The 12,019-nt window shown below is 42.6% G+C and overlaps 1 pseudogene; it reads right to left on the bottom strand.

Annotated features, from left to right (window-relative positions):
- Positions 1–2,977: 2,977 nt before the first annotated feature.
- LOC109461557 lies at positions 2,978–9,488 on the bottom strand (annotated as a pseudogene).
- Positions 9,489–12,019: the final 2,531 nt, after the last annotated feature.

Raw genomic sequence — 12,019 nt, 5'->3', positions numbered from 1 at the left:
ATTTACCTGATGTTCCCTACCCCAGAGTGACGACCTGTGCTCTAGCCGGGACCCCCAGACCTGCAGCTGGAGTTCAGGGGTTCGCACCAAGGATGGTAGGTCTTATTCCTCAGGGATGTTTTATCCCTCTGGTGTTTTTGTACCAGAAAGGTTTACCGTATTGTAGTGGTGCCATTTAGTGCCATGTGTTTGTGAATGTGTGTGTGTGTGTGTGTGTGTGTTTGTGCGCGTGTGTGTTTGTGTGTGTGTGTGCATGTGTGTGTGTGTGTGTGTGTGAGAATGTGTTTGTGTGTTTGAATGTGTGTTTGTGTGTGCGTGTGTGTGTGTGTGTGTGTTCGTGTGTGTGTGTCTTTGTGTGAACAGATCTACTCTAAAAGTTGTAGATGGATCTAGATGACATTACACTTTATTAATTACACATCTCCTTAACATATTGGAGAAGTTAAGTTATATTATAACTCTGTGTTTTGTCTCCCTCCCTCTCCTGTGGGGAGCGTAGTGCCTTGGCAGATATGGGTTGAGTGAAACTTAGGCCACAGCGAGTAATTTTTATGGATGACATCCGTGCACGAATTAATTTTCGCCTGATTTTGGAAAGAAAAAAAACAAGAACTTTTTTTTGGCTTCTGACAGTGGTCAACATGCCGAAAATGGGCAAAGATGTCTGTTGCCATGCCGGAAGGTGGATGGCAGATAACTATAAAGAGAGGAGACAAGAAAAGGCTTTCATTTAATGTTTTGTTTCTTACTTTGATGTGATGCTGGCTGTGTATATGTGATGTTCCTACTGAATCAAAACCATTTGTACAATGATTGAGTCAAATTCTAAATTGTAGGAACCTTGTTTTTTTCGGCCCGCCTTGTTTTTTTTGGGCCCCCTCGCATTAGATTTGGAGTCTGCGGAGGATGTCATCCATAAAATTTACTTGCTGTGGCCTTAACAGTAAATAATTGTTTTGTATTCCACCCCAGGTTGTGTGTACAGACAGCAACATTGTCCAAGTCCACCAGCTGGCCCAGGGTCTGGCGTACGGGAAACCAGACGAGAGGGACCAACTTCTCAACAAGCTACAGTCGGGAGTGTTCAGTGGTTAAAGGCTCTGCTTTAGACATGTATAACCTTCTCTCTGCTAGGGGATCCTTAGGTACAGGCTGTGCATTGGTTACAGGTTTAGGCAGCAGGAAAAAGGTTAATAGGCTGCTGTCTGGAGTGTTCAGTGGTTAACGGTTATTCAGATAACCTTGTCACTGCTAGGGCTTTTGGTACATCTGCGCACTGGTTACAGGGTTAGGCAGCAGGAAAAGGTTTATGTTACACTGTAGTCTGGAGTGTTTGGAGACTAAAGAACTTGCGTATGGGAAACCAGACGAGAGGGACAGACTTCTCAACAAGCTTCAGTCAGGAGTATTCAGTGGATAAAGGCTTCAGATAGCCCTCTGTCTACCAAGGGTGCTCTATGTACAAGCAGAGTGCACTGGTTACAGGGTTAGGCAGCAGGGAGAAGGTTAACTAGACTCAGTGTTTAGTGGCTGATGAAACCCTAGCACAAAATTGCATCTGCTGGTAGTTAAAAGTCTAAATGACTTTATTTTCAAGTAAAGATTTCTGGCTGTTAGTACCCTGTCCTTAGCACTGAACACTATCCACACCACAGCTACCTACCCTGTCCTTGGTACTGAACACTATCCACACCACATCTTCCTACCCTGTCCTTGGTACTGAACACTATCCACACCACATCTTCCTACCCTGTCCTTGGTACTGAACACTATCCACACCACAGCTACCTACCCTGTCCTTGGTACTGAACACTATCCACACCACAGCTACCCACCCTGTCCTTGGTGCTGAACACTATCCACACAGCTACCTACCCTGTCCTTGGTACTGAACACTATCCACACCACAGCTACCTACCCTGTCCTTGGTACTGAACACTATCCACACCACAGCTACCTACCCTGTCCTTGGTACTGAACACTATCCACACCACAGCTACCTACCCTGTCCTTGGTGCTGAACACTATCCACACCAGCCTGTTAGTACTGCATCTCTTTAGTAAGTGTTAGTAAAAATATCTTGTTGGGTGAGAGGTTCTGAGAACAAATTCAAAGTTTAACCTTCTACATACAACTTATATAGAGAAGAGATGTAAAATATGTGTTCACAAATGAATCTGCTGTATGCAAATGCATTATATCTGGTGTACATACTTGTAATCTCTGTATAATGACATAGCCTGATATGATATAGAGATGATGTGTTTATTATTTTTCACACTGAAACAAGCTGTACAGAGTCGTGTGTGGGACCAGAGTGTGCACTTTAAATAAAGGCTTATGAGTTGTACATGTATTTTGTTATTTACATGATTGTCAAATTGAAAAATCTCAAGATTACTATGATATATAGAATAGTATATGGAACAGTAGACATTTCTCGTGAACTGTAATGACTAACATTACACTTGTGTCATATATGCCCAATATGTATGTATTATACATAATACTCTCAATTAATATTGCATTGTTGTCCTATGTATATGTATGGGAGAGTCTGAAAGTAAGGTATTTGTTATTGTTGGGAAACTTGGCGTCACATCAACTTTGACAAATTACAGAACGTTTACTTATTACTTATAAAAAAACTACATCAAAGAATTAAGTTGTTACAAATAGAGAAGTCATGTTTCCAATCTCAGAAGTAGAATCTTATGACAGATGGTTACAGTAATGAGGCAGTGTCTGTTGTAGATTAGAACTACATGGAGGTTTAGTAGTTAAGTAATAAAATATATGTACATGTTTTGGTGGTCCTGATACAGAATGCATAGCCTTGGTCACACAGTCTATTGCCCATCTACTTCATCAAATGAGCGGGGTGGGATTTCACATACTGTCCATAACATCTGCCCTGAGTGATACAGAACGAAATTTATTAATATTTCTGAATGAATATGCGAACATGGGGACATTCTATTTCTTATCCTCACAGGCAGCGCCGATAGTGGCGATGTTGCTTTCAATCCCCTTTATCAATGGGTGATTTTTGTCCTGAGGGAAAACCTGTCTTGCCATAGCCAAGGCTTCTTGGCAGAGACTGAGGGCTTTACTGTGGTCACCGAGGTCATTCCAGGTCATCCCCAGGTTGATAAGTGAGTTGGCAATGTCAGGATGTGCTTTAGTCTGACCATAGATACTCCTGTACATCTGCAGTGCCTGTTCATAGTAGCTGATTCCTTTTCTGTAATCCAGGTTATCCCAGGCTCCCCCCAGGTTGTTGAGTGAGGTAGCAATGTCAGGATGTGCTTTAGTCTGGCCATAGATACTCCTGTACATCTGCAGCGCCTGTTCATGGTAGCTGATTGCTTTTCTGTAATCACCCAGGTGGTGCCAGGCTAACCCCAGGTTGTTGAGTGAGGTGGCAATGTCAGGATGTGCTTTAGTCTGGACATAGATACTCCTGTGCATCTGCAGTGCCTGTTCATAGTAGTTGATAGCTTTGCTGTGATCACCCAGGTGGCTCCAGGCTAACCCCAGGTTGTTGAGTGAGGTGGCAATGTCAGCATGTTCTGTAGTCTGACCATAGATACTCCTGCGCATCTGCAGTGCCTGTTCATAGTAGTTGATAGCTTTCCTGTGATCACCCAGGTTATACCAGGCTAACCCCAGGTTGTTGAGTGAGGTGGCAATGACAGCATGTTCTGTAGTCTGACCATAGATACTCCTGCGCATATGTAGTGCCTTTTCATGGTAGCTGATTGCTTTCCTGTAATCACCCAGTTTCTCCCATGCTGACCCCAGGTTGCTGAGTGAGGTGGCAATGTCAGGATGTGGTGTAGTCTGGCCGTACATGCTCTTGTACATCTGCAGTGCCTGTTCAAGGTAGCTGATAGCTTCCTGTAATCACCCAGGTGGAGCCAGGTTCCCCCCAGGTTGTTGAGTAACAATCCAATGACAGGATGGGCTTTAGTCTGACCATAGATACTCCTGTACATTTGCAGTGCCTGTTCAAGGTACCTGATTGCTTTTCTGTAATCACCAAGGTGGTGCCAGGCTGTCCCCATGTTGTTGAGGGAGGAGCCAATGTGAGGATGTGCTTTAGTCTGACCATAGATATTCTTGAGCATCTGCAGTACCTGTTCAAGGTAGCTGATTTCTTTCCTGTAATCACCCAGTTTACCCCAGGCTGACCCCAGGTCGTTGAGGGTGCCGGCAATTTTACGATGTTGTGTATCCTGACCATAGATACTCCTGCACATCTGCAGTGCCTGTTCATGGTAGCTGATTGCTTTATGATAATCACCCAGGTTATCCCCAGGCTGACCCCAGCTTGTTGTGTGAGGTAGCAATGCCAGGATGTACTTTAGTCTGACCATAGATTTCCCTGTACATCTGCAGTGCCTGTTCATGGTAGCTGACTGCCATTCTGTAATCACCCTGGTGGCTCCAGGCTAACCCCAGGTGGTTGAGTGAGTTTGCAATATCAGGATGTTCTGTAGTCTGACCATAGATACTCCTGTGCATCTGCAGTGCCTGTTCAAGGTAGCTGATTGCTTTTCTGCAATCACCCAGGTGGAGCCAGGCTGCCCCCATTTGGTTGAGTGAGGTGGCAATGTCAGGATGTGCTTTAGTCTGCCCATAGATACTCCTGTACATCTGCAGTGCCTGTTCAAAGTAGATCGTTGCTTTTGTGTAATCACCCAGGTGGAACCAGGCTGTCCCCAGGTTGTTGAGTGAAGTAGCAATGTGAGGATGTTCTGAAGTCTGACCGAAGATACTCCTGCGCATCTGCAGTGCCTGTTCAAGGTAGCTGATTGCTTTCCTGTAATCACCCAGGTCATCCCAGGCTGACCCCAGGCTGTTGAGTGAGAGAGCAATTTTAGGGTGTACTTTGGTCTGGCCATAGATTTCCCTGTACATCTGCAGTGCCTGTTCATAGTAGGCGATTGCTTTCCCATTATCCCCAAGCCCCATCCAGGCTGACCCTAGGTTACTGAGGGAGGTGGCAATTTCACAATGTGCTGTGCCCTCATCATGCCAACTTGTTCTCATCTGCAGTGCCTGTTCATAGTAACTAATGGCTTTCCTCTGATCACCTAGTCTATGCGCGGCTGCCCCCAGGTTGTTGAGTGACACAGCGATCCCGGGATGTGTCTGACCATGGATACTTCTGTACATCTTTATTGCCTGTTCATAGCAGCTGATTGCTGTCGGATAATCCCCCATGTGTAACCAACAGTCTCCTGTAAAGAGAAGCAGCTCCATTTTCTCAGTGTCGGCTACATCAACTCTCTTCAGCGCCTTACTGTAGTAGTCAATAGCCAGGCTGTATTTGCATAGCTGATAGTACATCACTCCTTGTACCATTGGTGACCTATTGTAGAAAGAAGAGACAGAATTTGGGTCTGCCATCTCTCCAGACAAAATACGTTTCAAAGGGATTGCAGTGTAATAGTATCTGAAAAGCTCTTTGTCATTTTGTAGATGGAACACTTGGTTCATTGTACTTGGTTGTACTTCCCTTCCGTGTAGTGCTGTTTGCATTGAGGCCAAAGCTGACAGGTTTTCCTTCTGTCCACCATTTGCGATGTAGGTTCTGAGCCTGAGTTCTGCTGAGATGCTGGTAAGCACTGTCAGGTGGTGTGCATTGTTGGGACTGATCACTTGTTGGTTTTCCATTTCTTCTATTGTCTCCCAAACTGTGGTAGGTATGATGCCTGAAGACAGTGCCAAGCAGTCCACTGCTACAGCTGGGAAGCGATAGATGTCTTTCTTTACATCAATTAGCCTTGCTGTAATTCTTTCGTTATCCCTAAAGCTCGTAATGTTTTCCCGTTGTGTCTCCTGTGCCAGTTGTTGGGCCATTTTGCCCCATCAGCTTGCAGTATCTCCACTGTGATGGCCATGTACATGTCAATCAAATCCTGGTCCCCTGCTATCAGGCATGGGTTTCTCAAGATAGTGGCAAGGTGATATCCTTCCTTAAGATACAATTTGACATCATTTTGGAGTATTAAAACCATGTTTTTTGCTGTGCAGATGAGTTCACTAGGTGGTTTGTTCTTAGTTCCCTGCCTGCCCAGTGGAGTCTTGCTTGCCTTTGGCATGGACCCATCAAATGCAAACCCACGTTGTGTAACAGAGTCATAGTACCAGTTGTCAAGTGGATTCTCAGAGTAGAAATCATTAAGAGATTTTATTCCCAGTGCTGGGAGAATGGTTTCTCCAAGATTGACCACCTTGAGGTGTAGATAGTGGGTGAGGTTACGGAAATACACAAGGCATTCTTCACTTTCTTCTTCTACCAAGATGACAAACTCCAGGTCTGAGTACGGAGTTACCAGTCCTGTGGCCTGTGAACCCAAACCTATCAGGGCATACTTACAGGGAGGGGGACCCATTAACCCAATACACTCTTCTACAAGCAGGCTGATGAACTCCTTCCTTTGTAGTGCGATTTTGTCAAACAACTGCCTGACAGCCTGAGCTCGTTTTGCCTCTATCTCTCTGACACATGGGTCGTCCTCATCATGTACATAGGGATCCAGCTGCTGGTCAATGGTTTCCATCTCCAGCTTGATCTGGTCCCGCATCTCCTTCAGCTGTTTCTTGTGTTTTTCTGTGTCATCTTGGCTGACATTTCTATGAATGCCTAAGATACATTTGAGAAATGATTTCACTACCTCTTTGACAGCTATTTCTAAGTTACTATTGAGGACTTGATCCTCTGACCTGGCTATTGCTGCATTGTAGAGTGCTGCTGCTTTGACAAAGTCTCCCCCGTCTCCTGTCTGCTGACCTTGCTTACTGTAGACATCCCCCAACTTGCACAGGGGCTCCACCTCTCTCTGGTACTGCTGGGCTGTGGGGTCTGGGAGGGAAAGGCGGTTTGATATTGGTCATATCAAGATGATATTAGAAAACGTCCTGACCGCTGAGACTCTCATTCTGTTTCTTCCACTAGCATTAGCTATTTATCCTTTTTTTACTTAAGATAAGTACAACGTGCTAAGCACCTTTACCTGTGTTTACCAAAATTTTTCCACCAGTAAAACAATTAATTATACAACCTCTTAGTAGTAAAAATATCACTTAACACCCCTCTAACTTCCTTTTTTATTAGTACGACAATTAATACATGTACAACCATTTGCTAGTGAGAAAATGAGTTACTACCCCTCTCATTATTGTCACTAGTAAGAAAATCAATAGTACAATCTACGCACATCTGCTTTCTCGTAAATCGTCTTTTGCCGTCTTTTTCAAATGCTGACTAAATAAATGTCTTAAATAATCAGGTCTCATTCAATCATAAGGGCAGGTGTACATTGTTTACCTCAGAAAATCTGATTTTTCAAGTTTTCTGATATGGTCAACTTTGTTCTTACATATTGCATTTTGATAACCACGGCACCAATGACAAGGATACTAGTATCTAATTATTCCTATGCTCTTAAGTTACTTTAAGCAAGCTGTTAAGTGAAATAATGAACTAGTTACTTGAAAGTTGCGTCTCCAAAAGCTTTTATTCAACATTTATTTCATACTTGCGTATTGACATTCAATTAGAAGCTAAAAGAATTATGGGTATCTGTCATTAAGGTTGTTTCAATCTATACATGTCTATGAGTTTATATCTCACCTCTCACATGCACCGTCTTGAGTGCAGCTGCAAAGTGCTGCTCTGCTGAGTCCAGGTCTGATCTGGCAAGGGAGGAGTCACCTTCCTTAAGGTGGTCTGTGTACTGACTAATAACACAAAGGCGGGGCTTAGGTTGCAATTCTAAAGGGAGATTATTAGGGGGGTCATTATTATAATTGGATCGGAGGAATATTATTGATCTTATTGCGTTCATTTAACGATCTGACATTAGAAATTTGATTATTACCACAGCGAGTCAAAGTTACTTCCTACATATGACATGTCCTCACCTGTCTTTGAATCCTTGTTCATCTGCAACATTAGTTCGTTACATGTGCATTGCTGCTGAGAACTAAATTACATTTTTGGTTCGTACTGGTAAAAGTTACCGCTCTATAATTAATGGTTCTTCCTTAACAACATCTCAATGTGCGACAGTCAATCATTCCAGTTCTCGTTGGTTTCCTACAAAGAAAATTCACATTATTTCTGATATCATTAATATTACTTAACTGCTACAAAGTCAGCCTTTATCAGCCTAGTACATTTTGTACCTCTCTCTCTCTCTCTTTATATATATATATATATATATATATATATATACATACACACATATATAGATAGATAGACAGATATAGATATAGATATAGATATAGATAGATAGATAGACAGATATAGATAGATAGATAGATAGATAGATAGATAGATAGATAGATAGATAGATAGATAGATAGATAGATAGATAGACAGATATAGATATAGATATAGATAGATAGATATAGTAAGCGTTCCCACCTTGGTACGTCTGGATGGAGATCCTGGTCCTGAGTTGGCCTTATGAGTAAGTTCGCCATCCTGTAATTCACAGTCCGAGTTAGCTTAGTTCTTGGTAAGTTACTTTGCAATGCCTGTTGTGTGATTAGATATAAAATTTTATTATTTGGCTGCTCAACACACACGGTCTGGGCTTCCTAATTAGCCTGTGGCTATTACAAGGGGGGCTTGCCCTGCTGACGTCGACATTACACTGGATAATATGGACAGCATAACAGTATATAAAATCATAACATATAAAAAAACATTATACTTCCACGATTGTTATCTCATCATCGCCAATCTAGATTAAGGCGCATAACACTGTCCACTGTAACACGACATTGCATGGCTGCACCATATGTTGATCGTTACACTCCTGTATGTTTACAGATAATCTGTAACACCTAATGTACGTCCCGGAACTGCGACTTGGGTCCTGATTAATAAAGATCAAATCGAAAAAAATATTCCTATTTCACAAGATGGAACCGTAACGTAGTATACACTGAGGAATTATTCTCTCTAAGTCCTGTGAATATGCATTTATCAGCTATGACAACATGGGACAAACTGGTTCTCGACATGTTTCATATACATTCAGTATTTCAGTACGATTAGGAAAGTATTTTCTCAGCTCGCCGAAGTGACATGTTCCACTTGTCTCATCAGCTTACGCCAGAAGTGTAACTCTGGAAATATCAACTTGTCTAAATCTCACTAGCCTCTACCAGGAACCGCGGATCGCGGGAAAAAATAGTAGACATTGGCCAAAATAAAGGGAATAGTGTATCAGGGGAGTTAGCCGGCCAAAGAGGCTACGGTACGGGTGGGGCAAACTATACTCTCTAGCGGACCAACTCCCCCGGCATGTTATCTCTCTATTTGGACAATTTCTACTCTTTCCAGCCTCCTCCTGAAGCCTGGTAGAGGCTAAAATCTCACCTGGATGTCTGAGACTCCCCAGTCTGCCTGCGTTAGAACTTGTACAGTACCTGTTTTCCCCAAAATAGCGACCGTCGGTTTTCCCCTCTGACTCAGGTGGTCTTACTTCCGGGACTTTCCGTTGAGTCATGCCATGACGTCAACAGTCCACCTTTGTATAGCTCAATACAATACGACCGAAAGGTCACGTTACACCCGCGTTGGTGTCGAGCCAAATCCTTGAGCTGCCACATACGTGAGAGGTCAGGTGTTTAAGGCGAGGGTTAGGGTTTGGGCATTATAGTTAGGGTTAGGTTTAGGGTTAGGGGTAGTATTTAATAGGGTTAGGGTTAGGGTAGTATTAGGATGGCCCTACTTTCTGTGACCCCGGGACTCGTTCACTATACACTCAGGGGAGGGGTGCACTGTATCTGTCTAGACTTAACAGGTACCAAGTCTTCCTCAAAATCATGAAATCATGGCAGTGCCATGCAGACAATAACCCTAACAGCAACCACCGTCGCCATGGCAATGTATGTTTTCATTGCCAGTCTTGTTATCAGTGGATAGGCGTTTCCACCCATGGTGCATTGCTATTCTGTTCCGCTAGAGGTCGCTCAACACAAATCACGAGAAACAAATCGGCTATCTGAGGAATATTCATAATCTCCAATAGCCTCTACCAGGCTTGAGGGAGCGGGTGGAAATTGTAGAAATTTGCCAGCAAACTGTAAACTGGATGGCTAAACTCCATCGGCGTGTTATCTCTCTAATTTCTACTATTTCCAGCCGCGCCCTCAAGCCTGGTAGAGGCTAAATCTCCAAGCAGATCTTTTGATTGATTGAAGGACAAATTGGCAGGGCAGTATCCATTGGCTAGTGGCAATTTGTAACTGCCTTTACATTTTTTCGACCACCGAAAGATTCATCTTTTTTTTAATGAAACATACAATGACAAGTAGCCTGGGTACCATCCTACTTGTATACCGGGGCTCCCACACTTCTTAGGGAAGCGAGTGTGGGAGCCCCGGCATACAAGTAGGATGGTACCCAGGCTAAATGACAAGACGTGGTAAATGTAAATGTTTGTAACATTTGTTGTATATTGTTGCGTTGAACTTATGTAATGTAATTTTTAATGTGTGCCCAGGGATACCTGAAAATCAGATCAACTGATCTGAGGTATTCCCTGGTGGCTTGAAACTTGGTGGCGACACACTCAAGTTACACTTATATTCATGTCGCCACCAGACAGTACGTAATACAAGCAAGCAAAGTACGATAAAAAATACAATTAATCAATGAACAAGTGAAACAAATATATGAGGGCCTGCAAGGGGGGGTATTGATTACGAATTACGCCAAATTTTCGCCGCCGATTACGAATTACGTTAAATTCTCAGAGCTGATTACGAATTACGTTAAATCATGAGGATTCCCGACCGTCTAAAACACAGCAACTAATAGTTCTACGTCAAAACTATTGACTTTGTGTTGATAAGCGCATAGGCGGTAGATTCAGGAGTTTTTTTTTGGAGTGAAGACAAGTTCTGGCGGGTGCCAAAATCACCCGAAATCGGGTGCGAACCGGCGGCTGCCGAAGGCACTGGGCGATAGGTGACGATGAACCTTTTCATAACCACTGAGCCATGGCGATAGAGGAAGAAACATTTATAACTAGAGTTCCCCGATCTCATACCTTCGCCAAATGATGTTAATCTTTATGACTGACAAATTATAGATTAGATTATTCCCCCCTGATTTAAGAAATAGGAACCTAATTTTCATGAATTATATCATTTTATCATAATCTTAACCAAAAACAGTCTTTGCATTCTAGTATTTCCTAATAAATTATGCAAATGAGGTCCTGATTTGAATAAATTATGTTTAATGATGTTCACCTCAATTTAACTTTCAAATACCACAAGTATGAAATTCCAGGCAGTTATCATTACATAATTATAAAATTTTCTCATTAATTATGCAAATTAGGTCATTATTAACATAATCAATATCTTCCTGTGTTTCTCTCGTTGTCAATTACCAATGTCACAAGCTTTAATTGTCCTATCATGGAATGCAGCTGATTTATAGAATTTCACCATAAAGTATGCAAATTATATCCATATTTGCATAATTGTCACATAATTATATGAAGGATCACGTAAGCTACCTACATACCAAAAATCACGACGATCCGTCAACCGGTTCTTGAGTTATCCCCTTTTGAATATTTTCAAGAATATATCGCTGCAGTTCCAGAGCAAGCCGCTAGGAGGCCTAAACTCACGTCACTTCTTCCCCAGCACAAGAGCTACCTACCATCTAAATTTCATCACCATAGCATGTCTAGATCATGAGATATCAAAACCGGAAGTTCAGCTGCAGTACCATAACAAGCCACTAGGGGGTCCAAAATCTAATCATTTTGAGGTCTTATCAAGACCTACCCACCTACCAAGTATCAAGACAATCCATTAAGGCCTTCTCAAGTTATCGTGTTGACACACACACACACACACCACACCCACATACACGAACACACTCAGAAAACATAACCTTCTTGGACGAAGGTAATAAAACGTAGCATAATATTCTAATCTTTAGTGCTCAGACATCAGAATGTTACAAAC

This window comes from Branchiostoma belcheri, unplaced genomic scaffold (genome assembly GCF_001625305.1).
Source record: "Branchiostoma belcheri isolate BF01 breed outbred unplaced genomic scaffold, Haploidv18h27 scaffold94, whole genome shotgun sequence".
Classification (NCBI taxonomy): Eukaryota; Metazoa; Chordata; class Leptocardii; order Amphioxiformes; family Branchiostomatidae; genus Branchiostoma; species Branchiostoma belcheri.
This window is presented reverse-complemented; position numbering and strand designations above follow the sequence as displayed.